The sequence below is a fragment of the Athene noctua genome, chromosome 3 (genome assembly GCF_965140245.1).
Source record: "Athene noctua chromosome 3, bAthNoc1.hap1.1, whole genome shotgun sequence".
Classification (NCBI taxonomy): Eukaryota; Metazoa; Chordata; class Aves; order Strigiformes; family Strigidae; genus Athene; species Athene noctua.
This window is the reverse complement of record NC_134039.1, coordinates 84,645,289-84,664,467: the sequence shown is the minus strand read 5'-3', so window position 1 is coordinate 84,664,467 and position 19,179 is coordinate 84,645,289.

The window sequence follows — 19,179 nt, the reverse complement described above, 5'->3', positions numbered from 1 at the left end:
ACTGATTCTCTCCACCACTTGCATTCCCCATCTTTGCAGAGAGGTCCATAAGGAGGAGCGACGCCTGACCTCCGGAAAAGGAGAGCATCCTTTCACTTGCCATGCCTGATGAAATGAAACTCTGCAGACACGCTGTCGTGGTGCCTTGCCCTCTGTAAGACAGACTGTGCCAAACCCACCGCCCCATCCCAGCGCTCCCCGGGGAGAGGTTGTGCCCAGTGTCTGAACTCTCAGCGAGGCTGCTTCATTCTAGAGAATCGCTTCCTGTTGTGCCTATTCCTGGTTTTGTACTAAGTAGGTGGAAATACTGGCAGCAGTTCTGGGAAGGACAGGGCTTGGGGAAGGATGTACCTATTCATCAAGATCACCCTTCCGGCCATGGCTGGATGCTCCACTTAAGACCCTCTTCATCACTCAGGCTCAAGTGTAAAATAAGGGGAATGCACTGAAGAGGGATGAATTTTCCTTCCACCAAAGAGAGAAGTAATATTATGTGAAGGAATAAGCATATTCTCTCAGTGCAAGTCATTCAGGGGATCTCAAGTTGCATTATTTTTTCCAGAGGTTGCCCCAGCAGCAAATCCACCCCAATAGCCTCCTCTGTACTGTTCAGAGCCCAACACTAAGAGCTGCCCTCCCCAAAAGGCTGTTTTGGGGAGGTTGGGGTGACACATGGGATGTGACTGGTTTTTCCTATAGATCCAGAAGTTTTCAGTCCGTTGCAGGACAACGTTTCCATTTTCTGAACAGACAGAAGGGCGGTGTACCCAGCAGGAGGCTTTGTTTCTCACCAAGCTCAGCTTCTCCCACCCTGTAGGAGACAATTTCCCAGGAGCCACAGATGGGCATGGACTGGTGCCTGAGCCCGTTCAGACACTGCTAGTCTCTGCGGTTACATGGTTTTGCAATCTGCTTCCTGGGAAGAGGAGGGAGACAACAGTCCTGTGACTGCTGAAGGCTTGGGATGGACTCGTGCTTACGGGCAGTCATCTGTGTGGGCTTGGCAGCCAGAGCTCAGAGGTTTGTGGGCTGCGTGAGCGCCATCCATGCTGCTTTCCCAACCTGCTCCCACATCCATGGATTGGCTGTGGGGCCCAGGGGCCTCCCCACATAGCTCAAAGTGAGGGGTCCTCCTCCAGATGTGCCAGAGGAGGAGGATACCCTACCCAAAACCAGAGAAGAGAGACAGGAGAATGACCCAGCTCATCATGTCCTTCAACATGGGCACCTGGAAAAGCACAGTCCAGAGAGTATCGGCCCAATGCATGCTGGAATAAAACAAGCTCCCTCCTAACCCCATCCAGCATGGGTTTTCCCTTGCTGGTTTATACTGGAACACAGGACAACATTCATATCGTGTCCTGAACTGGTGCTGCATGCCACAAACCAAGCAGATTCCAGTTTCTCCCAGTCCTGGGTATAACAGGATGGACAGCTGCAGGAAGCACCTTGCCCTTGTCCAGTCTGGAGACATAGCACAGGTCATCCCGCATTACCTACTGGTGTGTTCATGCTTGTCCAGACTTAACGTGCAGGAAATTCAAGGTCCTTGGTCACTGCAGGGAGAGGAGTTTGCTTTGCATAAGCCCCAGGGTAAGAGCCTTTATGCGGGCACTTTGTTCCTGGGATTTGTCTCAATGGGGCCTAAGGCTGCCTGTGCCCTTCTGCAAGGTGAGGCTCTGAGCCCATGGGAGCCCTCCAGTTCACCCTTTTATCTTCCCCAAGACCCTTATTTCTGCCCCTTGCCATGAATCCAGTCATTTCTGTCAAAGATGGGGAATCTGGCTCCATGCAAACCTGGAAGAAGCTCAAGGGTGTGCGGTAACCTCACCAAATGTGTCCCTACATGCACCCCAAAGTTACAGATTTGCTCCCAGTTCCCAACTCCCTGCTTGTCCTGGATGTCTGAGGAGCACCTATCACCCATGCCTGCTGCAGAGCCCTAAAAATGAGCCCAGAGGAGGCAGAACAACCTTGCCTCCTCCAGCAGGACAGCAAAAATGCCAGACCAAGAAGTACCAGAGAGACAGGTCTATCTCTGGAGGAGCAGGGCTGCAAGATGCATACCTGCTCTGCCTGATATTACTTGGGCAATGTTGGAGGGGATGGCCTCAAAAAGCACATCCCCAGGGGGGCTCTGAGCCCTGTGTAAGGCTTTCCCCTCGCAGCACTGAGCTCCTTCACCCCAAGCACCTGCTCCAGCTCCCCATGCAGCCCCTTGGCCATGAAGAAGGGTTTCCTCCTAAGCCAGCTGAGTTGCCAACGTCCAGCCAACGGAGAAAGTGGCGTGAGCAATGTCTGGAACTGGTGGAGATCACGGCCACGGGCAGACTGGAGGTGCGAGGCCTGCCCACGGTGACTGCTGGGGTGTCTCATGTCAACAGTGATTCAAGCCACCCACTGCTCCTGCCCGCTTAGACCTTGGCTTCCCCTGCTGCCAGCAAGAAGCAGTCACGTCTCGCTGTGTAGGCATCTAGAGTACATGACTGAATACAAAACCAGCTAGCGATTAAAAAGAAGGTAATTCTAAGAAAATCCTTGCATGTATTAGGCAAGGACAGAGTGTACTCAGACTGCTGAGAGAGGAAAAGAAGCAACAGCGGTGACCTTTTTTAAGTGATGGAAAACCAGGGTGATAGCTGGGAACTTGGAAAAGAGGTCAGGAAATGGAAAGAAGAGCAATCTTGGAAATTTTTACCTGGCAATTCTGACTTTGGTCCGAATACACCAAGGGGAAGGGCAGGGCGTGTTATAAATCTTTGACCATCTAAAGAATCATGGAGTAACAAAAGTTAAGGTGTGGGGCTATCAGAAACACATAGATGGAAAGATTTCTTATCAGTCTACAAAATGAGTGGATGTGGGAACACCTTAAGGCAATATAGCAACTCTATGAAGCATTTGATGCCGTGTCTAACAAAGCCCTTTCTTTTGTAATTAATTTCTCTTGGCTTGGATCTGAACATCGTCACACAGGCTGAACGCTGCAATTTAAAGGTCCTCTCAGATGACCACGCGGTATCTTGATTCCTCCCAGATAAAGTTTAAGTGTTTCTCTTAATGAGCCCATCCCTCTGCAGACATAAAACCACTGCATTCATCTGCCTCCTCCAACCTCAGTGCAGATAAGACTCGGCAAAACACCGCATCCTCCGGGATGGAGGCGGGGAAGTGAGAAAGCCAGCAAATGAGTCATCCCAGCCTTACAGGCAAGATTTGCCTGGGATCTGCACGGTGCAGGAGGAGAAGAGCCGTGCAAGGGGCTTGCGGGAAGGTGATGCTGGTCCTGCAGGGACCCTGGGCACCACCCTGTGTTACGTCACTCATTATCAAGACCTTAATGAAAGTCTGCACCAGCCCCCAACATGTTCTCGTCTCCCTGTCCTGCAGGTCCATCTCTGCTGGCCTTCCATCTGTGGAGAAGTGCCTTCTTCTGAGAAGATGCTGCAGTGGTTTGTGGCCAAAATCCTAAGGGATGTAAATGTAGGCCACGACGCAAGAGAAACTGGCTTTCCAACTGAGCGTGGCAAGAATGGCCCCTCATTAAGGAACCAAAACGCGATCCATCGAGGCCACCTCTTGCAACATGCTGAAGACCTGATTATGGTCATTTTCCTCCCTGCTTCCACTGCATGCCTGGGAAAGGGACGCAGTAATTAAAGTTTGAATCTCATTAAAACCCAGAAAGTGCTTGGCTTTCCGAGAATCCAATTATCACAAATGCTACGTAATGCCAGTCAGGGCATGGCTTGTTTTTGGTGTTTGGAATTATTTTTGTTAAACATACAAATACGGTGTGAAATTAAATTTTCCAGAGGATGTTAAAAATCCGAGGAGGGCACAGTTACAACGGCAATTCAAGGCCTGGAGAAAACACCCCCGGGGAGGGAGGGAGGGAGAGTCTGCAAGGACTCTGCTCACCAGAAACAGGAAGGGGAAGAACATAGTGATGCTGCAAGAGGGGACAGAGCGGGGGTCCCCAGCCAGCAGGGACGATGCACACCCTGCCCAAAGCCCTCCGGAGCCAATCTGGCTGGGTCTGGACCAGCGTCCCATCGAGGTGGCCAGTTCCAGCTCCTGGCTGGTGACCTTAGGCACAGAGTAGTGGACTGCCATGTCCAACCACGTCCCGACCTGTGCTGGCTCACTGCATGGCTGCTTGGGTTTCACAAGCAGAAAGTCCTCGAGTTAACAGGCAGTTTTGTCCAGTGTGTATCCATGGGATGGGAGCTGGGAGATGACGTGAGCTCGGGAGCAAGAGGTGAAGCTGCTCTTCCTCTCCCTCCTCAATGTAGCAAGCCCTACAAAAATGCATTGCTGGAAGCAGAAGCCTGCCACCTTCAAAGGAAATGGATCTTTCTAACAAGATTGACCAAGGAGAGGCAAGAGGTGGGATCTCGATCCTTCACTAGGACAGGAGCCTCTCTGAGGGCACAAGCCACTTGTCTGAGCACACCTACAACCACGCACCGACCCCGTGGTCCTTTCCCCACGCACTGGCGGGCTGCAACGTCTTCAAACATCCTCCCCCTCTGCTCCCAGCTTGTCCCTGGGGCTGTGACCCCTGGGTTTTGCCGACAGTGAGCGTGGCTACGGAGCGTCACCCCTAACCAGAGCCACCGGTGGGACTTGGGATGTCCCTCAGCTGCTGAGTCACCAGAGGAATGGGGACAAGGCACTTAACTTCTCTGTGCCTCAGTTTTCTCAGCTGTAAATGCATATTAAAACAATAACCTAATTTTCCGGGGTGCTGACAACCTCCAGCAGGGATAGTCAGGAGCTCTGCCAACCTGGGGTAAAAGGTGCTAGTTAAGTGCAAAATAGTATTATGCTTTTTGTGGCACAGTGTGTCTGCCATACATTACACTTATGTAACGTTACTTAGCACTTAGTCGGCACTTCACATCTTTAACTAATTACACACAATCGAGCCATTTAACAGCGTGAACAGAAAAACATCCAATAATGACTGATCTGGAAGTGTTGGACTGATTTCCAGACTCCTCCAAGAGCGAGAATTGCAGAAGATGGGAAATAGGATTTTGAAAAAAAAAAAAAAAAAAAAAAAAAGCCAAACAAACAAACAGATGCATTAAAAGAGAAGGAAAAAAAAAAAAAAATCACACTGTGTCTGCATCGAAGGATTTGCAGGGTGAAAAAAGCCCACTGCAATTTTCTCATGGAAGCAACCAGCCAGAGCTCAAGACTGCAGCATCTCCAAAGTACGTTTAAAATTCACCTCCTCCTTCTTTTTGCAATTAAACACATATTCTTATGCACCTTGACTTTTAAAATAAATAATGACAATTTTTAGCGCTAGCAATTAAAAGCGATGCTGTTTACATTTTAATTAGCTCCTTCAATGCGACTAGCTCAGCTTCTTTCAATCAGAAATGGATGTATTTAGAAACAAGGCATCTTTAAATGCTCTTTGGTTTTCTGTAAACAGTAGCCCTGCTCTGCTTTCAGGTTCTCAGGGTAGAGGGAACAGAGAGGCAATCTGCTGGATAGAAAACTCTGCACAGCTTTTCTTCCCGGTGGCGATTCTCTGTGGGAGTGCAGAAAAGGAAGTTTATTTTGGAAGTGAGAAAAATAAAGCAAGGTTTTGTTCCAGGAGAACACAAAGATAAGTAGCATCTGTGCAGCTGGAAGTGCTGTATGTGGCTGTGAAGACCATATTTACAGCTGCAAAATGCCAGGTACGTTTTCACATTCTGGTTAAGACTTCAGAAGGCATCAAAGTGCTACCAAGCTGGTTTCCAAGATGCGTTTTCCACCCACCTTTGGCTTGCGCTTGCAAAATCATCAATCATATTTCGGCTCGGTGCCATCTGTAGGCCTTGATTCAGCGTAGTGAGACTCGACGAAAACTTTTACCACTGATTTCAGTACAAATAACAGTGTTGTTACAGCCTGGAGAATACAGGTGGGGTACATTGGGCCCCAGGGCTCTACATATCAAAACTGTTTCATCTGAACCTCCTTCCACAATTCCACGGCTGCAGGCAGCAGGTCGCAGCCGGCACATCTGCATCTCAGATGCGAACTTCTTGAAGGAGAGGCAGATGTCAAAACACCACTAGGAGAGCTTTTGCTGCTAAATAATTCTCCCAAATAAACAGCAACTGTGAACATGTTGATAAAGCGCTCGAAGAAGAAGCAGGTTCAGAAATCCATGGTCAATAGGAGCGTGTCAGGGTTTTAGCTGCTGCTAAGCAATATTTTCCTTTCTGCACCCTCACTCTGCTAAGTGGTGTCATTAGTTCTGACTCACTAATAAACTCGGTGGCTTGCCCAGGGCAGGGGGGGTGGGAAGTCTTTGAAGGTAAGGTGAGGATTTAACTGATTTTTGGGGAGAGTTCTGCCCAAATATCTGTTTTCTGTTCCGCGGCAGTTTCAGTCCTGGCAGGCTGGCAAGGGAGGAGGTCCAGAGGAGCCACAACTCCTTGAGAGCTCTAGCATGAAAAATGAACTTACCTTGTCTCTCTGCTTCAGTTTCCCTCTGGATAAACCACTAGAAACAGAGATCCCTGGCGGGGGAGTAAAGGTCAGGAAAATACCCTCTAAACACCAACTATTGTCATGGAGTTGGGAGAGGAAAGGCAAATCGCTGTGATTTGAAAGATAATAAAGCATCCCAGCCCTGGCTGAGTTTGTAAGGAGGAGGGATGAGGTGTTTGGGGTTTGTCTGGGGTATTTCCATGGGAAATGACTCCTTTGATCAGGAGAAGGCGGCTGTAGAGATCCTGCCCTGAGCGATTTCTGGTGGTTCCCCCCAGGGATGGCTTCTGCAGAGCTGTGGCCAGGGTGGGGGTGAGTGAACCTCCAGGCTTGTCCCTGCCAGCCCCAGGATCCCCTAAGCCAGTGACCTTCCCTCACTGCTTAGTCTCCTCGAGCTGCACCATAAGCAGATAACAGAGTAAGATCTTCAGGGGCTTTGCATTAGCTCGCGCACGTCGTGCACCAGGATCTGCTGGGTGCACACAGTCAAAATCACACCCCGCTTCTGAGTCGCTTTCGGAGAAATCCCTTCGGAGCTTGGTCCTGGGGAAGAACACAGGCCTGAAAGCTAAAACACCCGAGATCCAGCCTGCAGGGGAACACAGGCTCACAGGCTGGCGCCGTCGCTCCCGTCGGCCCTGCGAGGTGATGACCATCCAGTCCGTGTGATTTAGCAATTATTCCCCATGGCAGGGCTGCAATCTGATACTACATCACCTCGGGTTCTTGGTTTAATCACGACAGTAATTAAAGTGGGATGGTTTCTTCTTTGTGCTTTCCACGGAACGGGGTGATGCTTCAGGCATAAGACGGGGCACCCAAAATGCTTCTGCACTTGAAACTTTCCTCCTTTCCCCCTTTCCGCCGATGAACGTCTGGACAGTGAGTGCAGCAATGCCAGTACAAAGTGCGATCCCCACAACAGGGCCAGCACAGGGGACGTCTGACCCAAAGCCAGGAGCCTCGCTGCTATTTTGGGAGCAGCCCTCGCTCTCGTCGGGGCACGGAGCTGCAGGCAGCCCAAGGTGACAAAGCTGTCAGCAAGGGCCGGTTCCTCCGGGTGCTGTAGCAGAGCCTGGAGGCAGCAAGGCAAGAGCAGGAGAAATCAAAGCTGTCACAGCTGGTTACGGCTGCGTGGCATGAGGTTGAGTCGCCAGCTCCTTGGAGCTAGAGGATGGCTTGATGCTTTGAAAAGGAGCCCGTGGCTAATCGGCACCATCGGCCGCAGCGTCAGCGCTAGGCAGCTCCAGCTGTAAGCCTGAAGGACAACCCCAGCCTCCCTAAAAGGACTGGGTCCTGCTGTCTTCCCGCTTCGAGACCGCACCGAGCTTTCATATTTTTCCAGATAATCCTCCACCGCTTCTCCTCTACTTTCCAACTCAGCTGCTCATCCCAATGCAAGAGTCTGCCACATGCACCCGTGTGATGAGTTACAGAATCACAGAATCGTCTAGGTTGGAAAAGACCTTGAAGATCATCCAGTCCAACCATTGACCTAACACTGGCAGTTCCCAACTACACCAGATCCCTCAGTGCTAAGTCAACCTGACTCTTAAACACCTCCAGGGGTGGGGACTCCACCACCTCCCTGGGCAGCCCATTCCAACGCCCAACAGCCCCTTCTGGAAAGAAATGCTTCCTAATACCAGTCTAAACCTTCCCTGGTGCAACTTGAGGCCATTCCCTCTTGTCCTATTGCTTACTATTTGGTTAAAGAGACTCATCCCCCCTCTCTGCACCCTCCTGTCAGGGAGCTGTAGAGGGCGATGAGGTCTCCCCTCAGCCTCCTCTTCTCCAGACTAAACCTCCCCAGTTCCCTCAGCTGCTCCTCGTATGACCTGTGCTCCAGGCCCTGCACCAGCTCTGTTGAGCTTTGGAAGATCTTCCTGAATCTGCTTCTTACAGACTAGGAATGGATGGGAAACCTTGGCTGCGCCGCTTGTGAATGGAGTTCAGCGCGGCCACGGAGAGGATTGCATAGGACTAGAAAGCAAAACAGGGATTTGGAGGTTTTTAAATCTGTGCTTGAAGGAAGAGTAAAAGCCAGTAGTGAGGGAAAAGGCTGGAAAATCCCAAGCAAGGCTCTACCCAGGGCTGAAGGCCAGAAGATTTTCCAATGTAAAAGCTGGCCAAGGCTGAGTCTCAAGAGGCTCAAGGATGGGGAGCCGTGGACAGATGTGCGCTCCTGGATCCAGCTGTGCCACTGGACGTGCTCCCCCCTCCAGTCTCCCCTCCCCACCCACCAGCTGCTCCAGCCCCTTTAACATGATGCAGCACTGCTCGTTGGAGCAGATGCGGCGGGTTTGGGGTCAGAATGATACTTGCCATTGACAGAGTGGTGCAGAATGTCCTTTCCAGCTGAGGACGGTAACAATTAGCTGGGGCACAGTGACATTTCCAGCTGGCACAGCCCTCTGTGGGGTGAACATCTGCCCGTGGCTGGAGAATAGGGGGAGGTAACCAAGCGGGAGCCTTTTGAGACAGTTAAGGATTGCTGGGAGGAGGAGAGTGAGCCCGGCAGCAAAACAAGTTGGACTTCATTGACAGATTAAGAAGGTCTTTTTCACCCCAAAACATTGGAAGGTGAATGAGGAGGAAAACAACACTGTCGACAGGTCAAAAGGGCCAATACTGCGAGCGCTCCTTAAAATCTTGTCCTCCAAGTGTAGAGAGAAAGGAAAGGTGAATGATAAAGACAAAAAAAAATGAGTTCTTGAGAAATTTTATATTTAAGAAATCGACCTGTGTACGTTGCAGACATCGTCCAGTACTCATTCTCAGGTGCTAATAAGGGGATTAGGTAATAAACATATTGATCCTTGGGTGGCTACCTTTTAAAATCTTGGACAATATGATCCTGAGAGGCAGAAGAAAGGAAATGTGGTGGTGATTTTAGAAAAAGGGGGGAGAATATAATTCTGGCAATCACCAGCCTATAAAAATAATAGAATGAATATTTAAGAAAAAATCATGATGAAATATTTAGAGCTTGGTTCTGTCCACACAATAGTGTCCATGGGGAGAAATTTTGCAGAAGCCAGATGAGGAATAAAATTACCATGAGACAAGAGTCAGACTCAAGGGATGATGGGCACAGAAAACTGCCAGGTTTTCTTCTTTTCCAGCTCTTTTTGGTGCGAAGAGGAATGCTGTTAGAGAATGGCACAGCCAGAGGATAAAGACAGCACAGCCTTTATGAACATGTGTTTTTATTTTGACTAATGTATTTTGCTTCTTTGTCTTAGGAAATAAAAAAATTAGAAAAAAAAAATGCATTGGTCTGAAATGTGGTTTGTACAAACTGAAAACACATTGAAATGCAGTAAGTAATCCTAAACAAGAGTGTGCTACATCGAGCAAGGCACATTTATCAGGGTGGAACAAGAGTCGGGGCTAAAGATCAAGTTTCATTAACGTCTTTGCTAATGATCTGGAAGGACGACGTCTTCCTGTATAAAATGAGAATAGTAAATTTGAAGCAGTTTGGTAAATAATAGTTTTCTCTGGTTTTGTTCCAAACACCTGGAAATTTCCATCCTATGTAAAGCGGCTTTGAATACACTGAAACAACTCATCTTGTTGAGTGACATCTTCATTACTCACCACTTAGCCCACTCAGTCTCTTTTTAACCCTCCGAATATACTTATGGGTGTCTTTCACAGGTATTTCTGCAGACCCAGCCCTCCTCATCCTTAGCTGGTTTGATATTTAGCAAAACGTTTCTGGAGCAAACAGGGCAGCTCTGTCCCCCGGTGCACACAGCTGCCTTCTCCAGGCTTACTACCTGTTTCCTTCCCACCTGCAACAAAAAACACTTGGACAGGCTGGTGATGAGCAGCCCGGCGGCCCACCCGAGAACAGCGTTGTGCCTTCGCTTGTGTGTCCCACCTCTACATCACCTTCTGTTCCCCAACTCACTCGTGTGGCTTAAACTGGTTTCACCAGAAATCTCCCAGGTCTGTGCTTGCCTACGCGCTCCCCTGGCACCTAAAATGCTCCCTGACCGCCTTCTCTTTACGCTACTTGGGCGATTCACGGCTGTTGCTCAAGGCCTTTCCATCCGTGAGGTCTTGAGCAACAGCCGTGAATCGCTCGAGTAGCATAAGCCGTGTCCCTGGCGCGCTGAGCTGAGCTCTCCTGGCTGTCAGGAGAGTGGGGGCAGCGGAGGACAGAGACCTGGGACCATTCGTGTCCTCCCTAAGCAGGCTGGAAGGACGCGGGCTATTGCTGGGGCTGATTTCATGACTTTTTTTCTTTCCTTGCAGATAAAGGTCAATGGTGCAAGGAAATCAGGCTGGCGATGGGAAGAGTGTCACCCACCCTCAGTGAGGGAGCCAGGAGCAGCGATGGGAAGGGAAGACCTTCATCTGTCAACCTGCTCAGGACCTGCTGGGGGTGGAGGCTGAAGGGAGAGGAGGAAGAGAGCAGGAGATGGGCTATTTTCACCTGAGGTTTCTACGCCCTGTCCTCTCTCCTGGCTGTGTCTGCCTGTGGCAGATGCCCCAGGTGGAACATCACCAGTTGTCCCTGGGGCTGCAGCACCGTGGTGCTGGTGTGTGAGACACCAGCCCCACACCAGGAACAGGAGGACTGAAGAGTGGAGGTCAATATAACAGTGGCACCCGAGAGGTCTGGAGATGTGGTGGGATCTTGTCCTCAAGTGGTGCATTTTTCAATTCCCAGAGCTTTTGTAAAGCCTTAAATGGGGGGTGGGCATCGGAAACTGTAGGACCCTCCATCATGAACCACTGGAAATCCTTCCAGGGAGGTCTAGAGTGCCCCCGAGATGGAGCAGGGAGAAACCTGGAGAGAGCAGAAATAATGGATGCAGCGACTGGTGAGGGAACCAGGAGCAAAATTACCAGGGTTGGGGTCTGGGTGGGTCAGCTGTGGAGGCCATACGCTGCGAGGGGCAGGAGCAGGCAGCATGGGGTAAAGCCTTCTGGAGAGACAATATTTATCCGGTTTGGTTTGTGGCTGCTTGAAGCCTGCTGGAGAATTTGCTCCCAAACAACCAAACAAACAGAGAAAAAAGAAATGCATGTGAATGGATCCAAATGTCTCCTTATGGCGGTTATTTTTTTTTTTTTTTTTTTCATAATGAAATGTGTTGATTTTGCTTTTGCAGTGCATCAGGGCTAATTTTAGGAATGTGCAATTATTTTCTTTAAAAAAAAAAAACAAACCCAAGGGGTTGCAAAAACCCTGCAGAAGATAATACGTGGTCTTCAGCCCCGAAGGCTGAACCTTTTGCTCTCCTGCCAGAGAAGCAGTGATCCCTGGGGTGGAAGGGCAGGCTGTCTGCAAGGCCTTTCAACCAAACCATGATCCTCGAGCAGGGCAGGAGACCAAAGAAAACTGCTGCCTCCCAGCACGGGAAGCAAATGCAGGGTGGCCTGCCCAGGGAAAGCAGCTCTGGGACCGCTGGGAGCTGGCGGGACCTGCTGTCTGATACCTCCTCGTCCCTGTTAGCCTCTCGGGTTAGGGGGGGACAGCACGAGCCACAGCTGACCCTGTCCCCTCCCTTTAAGCTGCTCTTTCAGGCCATGCTGGAATTGGCCGCGGCCGCCTCGTTCTCTGACTCAGCCGTTATATCTGGGGAATTTATGGCCTTTCCTTCCTGCCAGCCTTAGTAAATAACCCTGTCATCTGACTGGGTTTTGGGAAGCGACCAGGAACGGGAGCCTCGCAGGCAGGCTGGGATGAGGACCTGCGTCCGAGCAGCGGGCAGCAGCGCCAGGGACAGGGGCGTCCCCAGTGGGACCCTTGCCCACGGCATCACGGTCTGCAGTGGGACCCTCTCCTGCAGCATCACCATCCCCAGCGAGACCCTCGCCCGTGGCATTGCCATCCCCAGCAGGACCTGGAGCCAGGACCAGGACAATTAAGCCAAAGCGTGTCCCCACTCGAGAAAGCAAATTCCAGGTGCAGCAGCGCTTCCACACCTGTGATACGTGGCTGGGATGTGGCTTTTATTTTCATTTTTGTTGGAAGAGCACCCATGCAACTGGGAGGGGGACGGATTGAGGCCATCAAAACCCCGGGTGTCCATCAGCAACGTGCTTCAGCACTGCCGTTACCTCCTCTACTTGCTTATTTACCCGGTGGGAGATGCCCAGATAGGGAGATGCTTTCTCCCAGAGCACCCCATAGAGCTGGGGGCTCCAACAGACTGAGCAGAGCAGGGAGACTCGGTCTCTGCTGGGGATACCTGGCCGGTCCTGGACAGACTGAAGTCACCTATACAGGTTCCCTATAGCTAATTTAAGCATCCTGGCTTGCCCCCTGGAGGCAGCCCCATGCACCGTTGATGGAGGAGCGGATGGAGAAGTTTAGACACATCTGAAGGACTGCAGGGAGAAATCTACCCTTTTGGGGTGATGAAGCAGCTCTTTTGGTTAAGTGGGACCACGCTGGACTGGGGATGGGATGAGGCAGATCCTAAATCCAAATCCTAAATCCTAATCCTAAACTAAGGCGTGTCCCAGTCCTCCTGTGCTCATCGACCCCAGGAGCATTTTCTCCCATTAGGCATCACCTGGGTACCACAAGCAAATAGATTAGAGACATGTTTTAGTTCCCCGTGGTTAGGGAGGTCAGGCTGAGCCTCAGAGACTGCTGTGGAAACCGCAACCTCTGTGCCAGGAATTATGTGCTGCATCCTCCTGGCATGGGCACGGGGAAGTGTCTCTTCCTTCCTGTCATTCCTCTTCCCTGTCATCACCTCTGCAGCCTTTGAAGATGGTTTCAAGAAGGGTCTCCACTCCCCGTGGTGTTTCTGGAGCCCGGATGCTCACAAAATGCCATCAGACAGGTGCCATCTCTGTGCCCCCCCTCCAGGAGCCTCACGGAGGGTCTTCCAAGCAGCACCTCCTCACAAGAAGACTTTTCCTGATGTCTCCTACACCAGCCAGTATCTCCAAGCCCCATCCTCACATTACCTGTCACTAAGGCTGCCATACCCTATTTAACAGTCCCCAAATCCCTTGCTTCGCTGCCGTGGCACTGTGCAATGACCTGAGCTGGGGAAATGATCCAGCACAAAATGACCTCGCAAAGAGAAACCCTTCCCAGACCATGCTCAGATGTCACAGCTGTCGGAGAAATGCTCCTGGAGCCAATAGGACTGGGGCTGGTTTGGTGACCAGGCACATCCCTGCATCCACACATTGCTCCTAGAAGGTTTCCACACAGGGTGAATCGGAGAAGCACTGAGGAACAGCGTGAAACCACACGAGAGGTGAACTTCAGGCTGTGGAGTACTTGTGTGTCCGTGTACTCCTGGGACCTGGCCTGCAAAAGGTGTAAAGGATCCTGTGTCTCGTGGCCAAGCATTAATTTACCTTCTTGTGAATGGCTGGCTGCAGATAGTATATAATTAGTTTCATGTCCAGTGTGCACTTATCTCGTCCGTGTGTTCGGCACATTTGGTGGCGAGTTCATAAATCAAAAGCTCTCAAGAAGTCTTCTGCCCCAAAGCGTTTTTGTGGGCAGGCAATTCCCAAGCAGCCCCATAGCAGTGATAAATAACACCCATCTCTCTGTTTGGGGCTGGTTTAGGGCAGTGTGAATTCTCGTTCTTGATGGATTGCCGAGAAATTTGTAGGTCGGCACAACTCCTCATCCTCAGAAAGCGCAAGGCAGCACATCCAAACCCTGCGAAACACCGGAGTCAAAAATAAATGAATAAATAAAAAGGGCTGCTGGAAGCCTGGCAAAGACCCTACAAGACAAAAATCGTAAAGACAATCAGTAAATTGCCACTCCGGACAAAGCTGCGGAGGCAGTCTCTAATCACCATCCTGATGTAGGGCTGCCTTAGTCATGCTTTATTGATTCCCTTTTCTGGGGACATGAATCATCAGCTCCTCGTGGGGAAGAGCTCTCCAGCTCCCCGGCTTGGAGAGACACAAATTACCGGTGTGCACGTAAGCAGGCACAGGAGAGCTGAGATGCCAAAGGAGATGCTCTCGGTCACATGCCCAGCAATTTGGAAAGGCAATTAGCGCTGCTGAATGATGAGACCAGAAAAAAAAAAAAAAAAAAAAAAAATTGGTGGCAAAATGCGCCGGCTGAAAGGCAGCAGGGTCATGGAGGAGGCTGCTGGTCTTCTCCAGGAGATGAAGTCAGCTCCTGTTCACCTTCAAGGGAGCAGTGGGGAAGGGGTTTCTCCCTCTGACTGAGAATCCTCCCTCTTATTTGATGAGGTGAGAGGCTCCTGGAGCCTTCACCCACGCTGAAGCAGCCAGGAGCACATCAGGAGCAGTGGTTTGAGGTCATCTACATTGCTCCGACCTGCTTTAAAAACCTTTAACTCATCCGTGCCCCATCACACCTGACCTATACCCTCTCCTGCTCTTCCCCTGAGATTGGCCCTTCAGCCACAAGAGCTGAAATTTCCTCGCCTCGCCACGTGGCCATCCCTGCTCTCTGGGAGGTCTGTGCATGGAGTGAGGGGGGAAAAAAGCAGAGAAGGCAACTAAGGAAGGATTCGGACCTTCTGGAGAAGGCTGCGAGGAGATTGGTCCTCGAGGTAGCTCTTGTCGGGCTCTGTGGGCAGCTGGCTAGGAGCACAAACAGCTCTGAGAGAGGCTGCAGAGTGTCCCTGTTGCTTTGCAAACACGAACTGCAGCAATAACAGAGGCGATGGGTGGAAGAACAGGGGCCGAGCACCAGCCAAAAATCTGGGGGGGTTTACTCAATGGTCAGGGCTGCCTCCTAGCAATTAACCCCTGGGGCACGGGAAGGCACGCCCGGGCTGAAATCCATCCCCGCTCCCCTCTGATTTTATTAGCGTGCCTTAGCTGGGGAGACAGATGCCGCTGCAAGAGCAATGCAGGCGGTTCTTCTGCAATCCAGAGCAGAGCGAAGGCAAGCAGGCGCTTCCGCTGCCAGGGAACGAGCTTGAAAGGGATCCAGCGGATAAAGAGATATTCAAAGTTCAGCTAATGAGTGAGATGACTCACTGGCTCAACGAGACAAAGGTTAGGCTGGAAAATAAAAATCCTCACTGCAAGGAGCGGGGCTGGTGGGGGATGCAAAAGGCAGAGGATGAGGCGTAACCAGGGGCAGCCAGTGCTGTTAGGGGCAGAGGGGCAAAGCAATGCCTGTGGTTTGGATGTGGCCTTGGGTTTGCCCCAGATTTGTCCCAGGCTGGGTACGTGGGGGTTGCGACGGCAGCCGTGGATGTTTGGGCACACGGCAGCTGCACCTGCCTGCTCCCTGTGGCCCGCAGTCAGCCCTTCTGCAGCCTTAACAGCCCCTCTCTGGGATAAAGCACATTTATCCGGTGACCCAAGGAGGTGCCACTTGCAAACGAAGAACAACAGCCCTTCCTTCTCCTCCTTCACCAGCCGGAGCTGCTGAGAAGGGACAGAGGATGGTCAGACCTCAAAAAACATATTAGTCACTAGGAAACATCAGCCTACTTCCAACGCCCTCGTTGTTACCACTGTGCCCAGGGAAGAGAAATACTGTGGCAAACGTGGGTCCTGCGCCAAAGCGTCCTGAAACCAGCACCTTCCTGTTCGTTGGGCATGCTGGATGGCTTGGGAGTACCCAAAACTGCTGTTAGAGCATCCCTGGTCAAGGCTGAGCAAAACAGGAAAAAAAAATCTTCTCTCCTCCTGGTCTTTATAGTTCAGAAAAGAAGGAGCTGCAGCCTGGGAGCCTATAGACAGCAGAGCATGGGCACGTGTGGCACAGAGCAGGTGCAGTGCTGTTAGGGGCCTTGCTAGAGACCTTGGGACTTCATTTTTGGATGTGCTTTTATTTCCTTCAGCCCCAGGCCAGCCGAGATGCCACCTCAACTGCTAAACTGAAAAAAAAACCCAAAACATTCCCCTCCTCCCCAAGAAGCTGAGGAAAAAAGCGATGGGGAGGGATGGAGCTATAGCAGAGCAGATGATGTCTCGTCGCCCATGCTCAGGGCAGGGTTTTAGCAGCTTTGCTCCATACGGAGTGGAGATGCTCTGCAGCACTGGGTGCTCGTGGGTGATGGTGGGAGCCTGCAAAGCAGGGGCACGGAGACAAGGGAGAAGTGAGGAAGAGGTGGAGATGTAGGGCTGGAGGGCAGAAACCACCTGCCTTCTTTTTCTCAGACACGTTTTTTTTCCCCCAGATCCATAGTCTCATCCGTGCAGCTTTGTGAGCAGCGAGGTCTGTCCGTGCTGGGAGACCTGCTGGGGAGCTGGAGTTTTGCTTCTGAGAATGGTGCAGGCAAGGAGGAGCTCGGCTCGAGGGAGCAGTGGGCAGGATGCTCACCCTCTCCCACAGCCTGCTGCTTTCTCTCCAGCTGCCTTTAATTTCCACAGCTGAGGGTTGGCTCTCCAGGCAGAGGTAAAGGGAAGAAAACCAAAGGCAGCATGGTCGGCTAGAGATGGTGACAGCAGGCAGCGAGACTGTTTGCTCCTTTCCCACATCCACCCTTGCATCTCCACGTAAGGAAGCGGGCTTGGTTATGGTCCCCAAAATTCTCACGCTGTCCTCTAATGATTTATCTTTTTTTTTTTTTTTTTGGAAGCTGCACTGGAAAATGAACAGCACAGGAGGGAAGTGTGAGGCGTAGCAGATCCCAACCAGCTTCAACTCCTCTCCTGCCAGGGGAGGCATGGCACAGCCCAGGCTTTCCTGAGCTGGCAGCACCAAGCACCTGGAGTCAAGGATCTCAGGCAGAGAATTCAAGAAACGGTGTTTCCAGAGTGGGAAGGATGTGCTGGGTCCCATACCTGGACCCTGTGTGCCTGCTCTGCATTTGGGTGCTCATGTTACCACCCTCAAGGGGATGAGGCAACAAGCCAGTTCCTAAAAGCGTGAGGTTTCTTGTAGTTTATTGTGACAGGGATTACTCTAAGGGAAGCAGGATGTCATGCAAATATTAAATTGCCTGCACTTGCAGACTTTTATGGTCTTCAGCATGCTTTGTAAGCCTTAATTAATCAAATACTACTTTTGCACATTCACACCGTCTCTGCTGTTACAGGTAGCTCTGCCAGCCCACTGGTCCTCCATCCACTAAGACCTGTAGGACAGGCTATGAACAGCGGGATGTGCATGCAAATCCTTCATCCTGGGCAGTGCTCAGCCACGACCAGACTCAGGGGACAGGATGTGACTCAGGAAGGTCCTGAGTGCTTGTGACAAGGGCTGTTGCCTTGTCCTGGTATTGTGCAGCACCACACCGGTCTTGTTCCTTTGTGTTTCTGCCTCTTTACAAATCGTAAATCAGAATAAAATGGCACGCAAGGTAGCCAGGGAGGCTTTGGATGGAGAGCAGATTGCCATGCCTGTCTTCTTCTTCACAGAGTTGTGCTGCTCTACCACTGATTGCTGATGCTCAGAGCTGGAGCATTAGTGAGATTTCCTGGATCCCTCTTGCCCTTTGTGTTCAGCGCTCAGGACCAATCAATGCAAGAGCATGTGCTCTTCAACAGGAACCGACAGCAAAAATCACTGTCTGGGTTCAACGAGGCAACAGCAATCACCGTCAGACTGACCCACGGGCTGAACATCACTTCAGATGGAGGAACAGAGCAAACAGCTCCACCAGTCCATGGGATGTCTTCCTACTCGGCTTGTGTGGCCGCAGACAAGGGCCAAAATCAGCTTGGACTTGCCAAAGGGCAGCTTTTGGTGAAGATGCACGTTTGAATTGAATTTAGAGCTTGACTGAAGAATATAATTTTTGAGATAAATGTGTGACCGGGGAATGAGCTGAGCTTCCCAACGTGCAGCGCCTGCATCGGCAGTGTTAGAAAAGCCAGCTCAAAGAAATCTGTGCCCTCATCCAGCCCCAGATTCTGTCATTGCCAGGAGCTGGACCTGCTGTTGTCACCAGAGCTGATGGAAATGCCTCGCAAGATGTGAGGGAATGGGTGGGTCTAATAGAGGCAAAAGGATCAAGTCATCAGTGAGTTCAAAGAAAACGGTGACAAGTCAAATTGTTTTTAAGAATTATTTCCATTTTAGCGGTCGAAGACTGCTTTCTCTCAAAAGCCCTACTGAAGGAGAGTGACTCAAAATAATGCTTTCTGGTAATAAAAGCATCGGCATTTCTAAGGCTGCACAAAGAGCTCCAGCCTGCCATGAAAAGATTTTGATTAAAACAAAAAAGCCCCATGACTGATTGATGTTTACAAAATAGAAATGTGGCTAAAAGGGAGCAGCAGAAGCAGAATTGGGCTCCTCACACCAAGAATTCTCAGAGCATATTCACCCCTTCAGCATTGCCAAGCGGCACCCTGGGGAATCCAGCCTACAGCATGGAGCAAGAAATATTACACCAGGCTCAGAACCTGCCCCCACCTCTGGTCCTGTGCCCCCCGTGACTGCGATCAAAGCCCATCTAACAGATGCAGATTGCAATGATTTGGCTATTTTGGTAACAGTCCTACCCAGGGCTTAAACAAAGTAGTAATTGGCAGAAATACACGTGCAGATGGGGCTTGGAAAAAGGTTTCCTCACAACAAAAAGTTTTGCCTGTGTGTATATTCTTGTGCGTCTTGAGCTAATGCTTTCCCAAGGCGGTGCTGGGGAGCTTATTAATTTTACAAGAGTGAAAAGCTACGAAAATATCCTATTTGCTTTCATCCCTTGGTGCAAGATGCACGTCACTGGAGCAAAAGCAAAGCATCTCCTGCAAAAAAAGCAATGCAGCAAAGTGTTCGGCATCTCATGG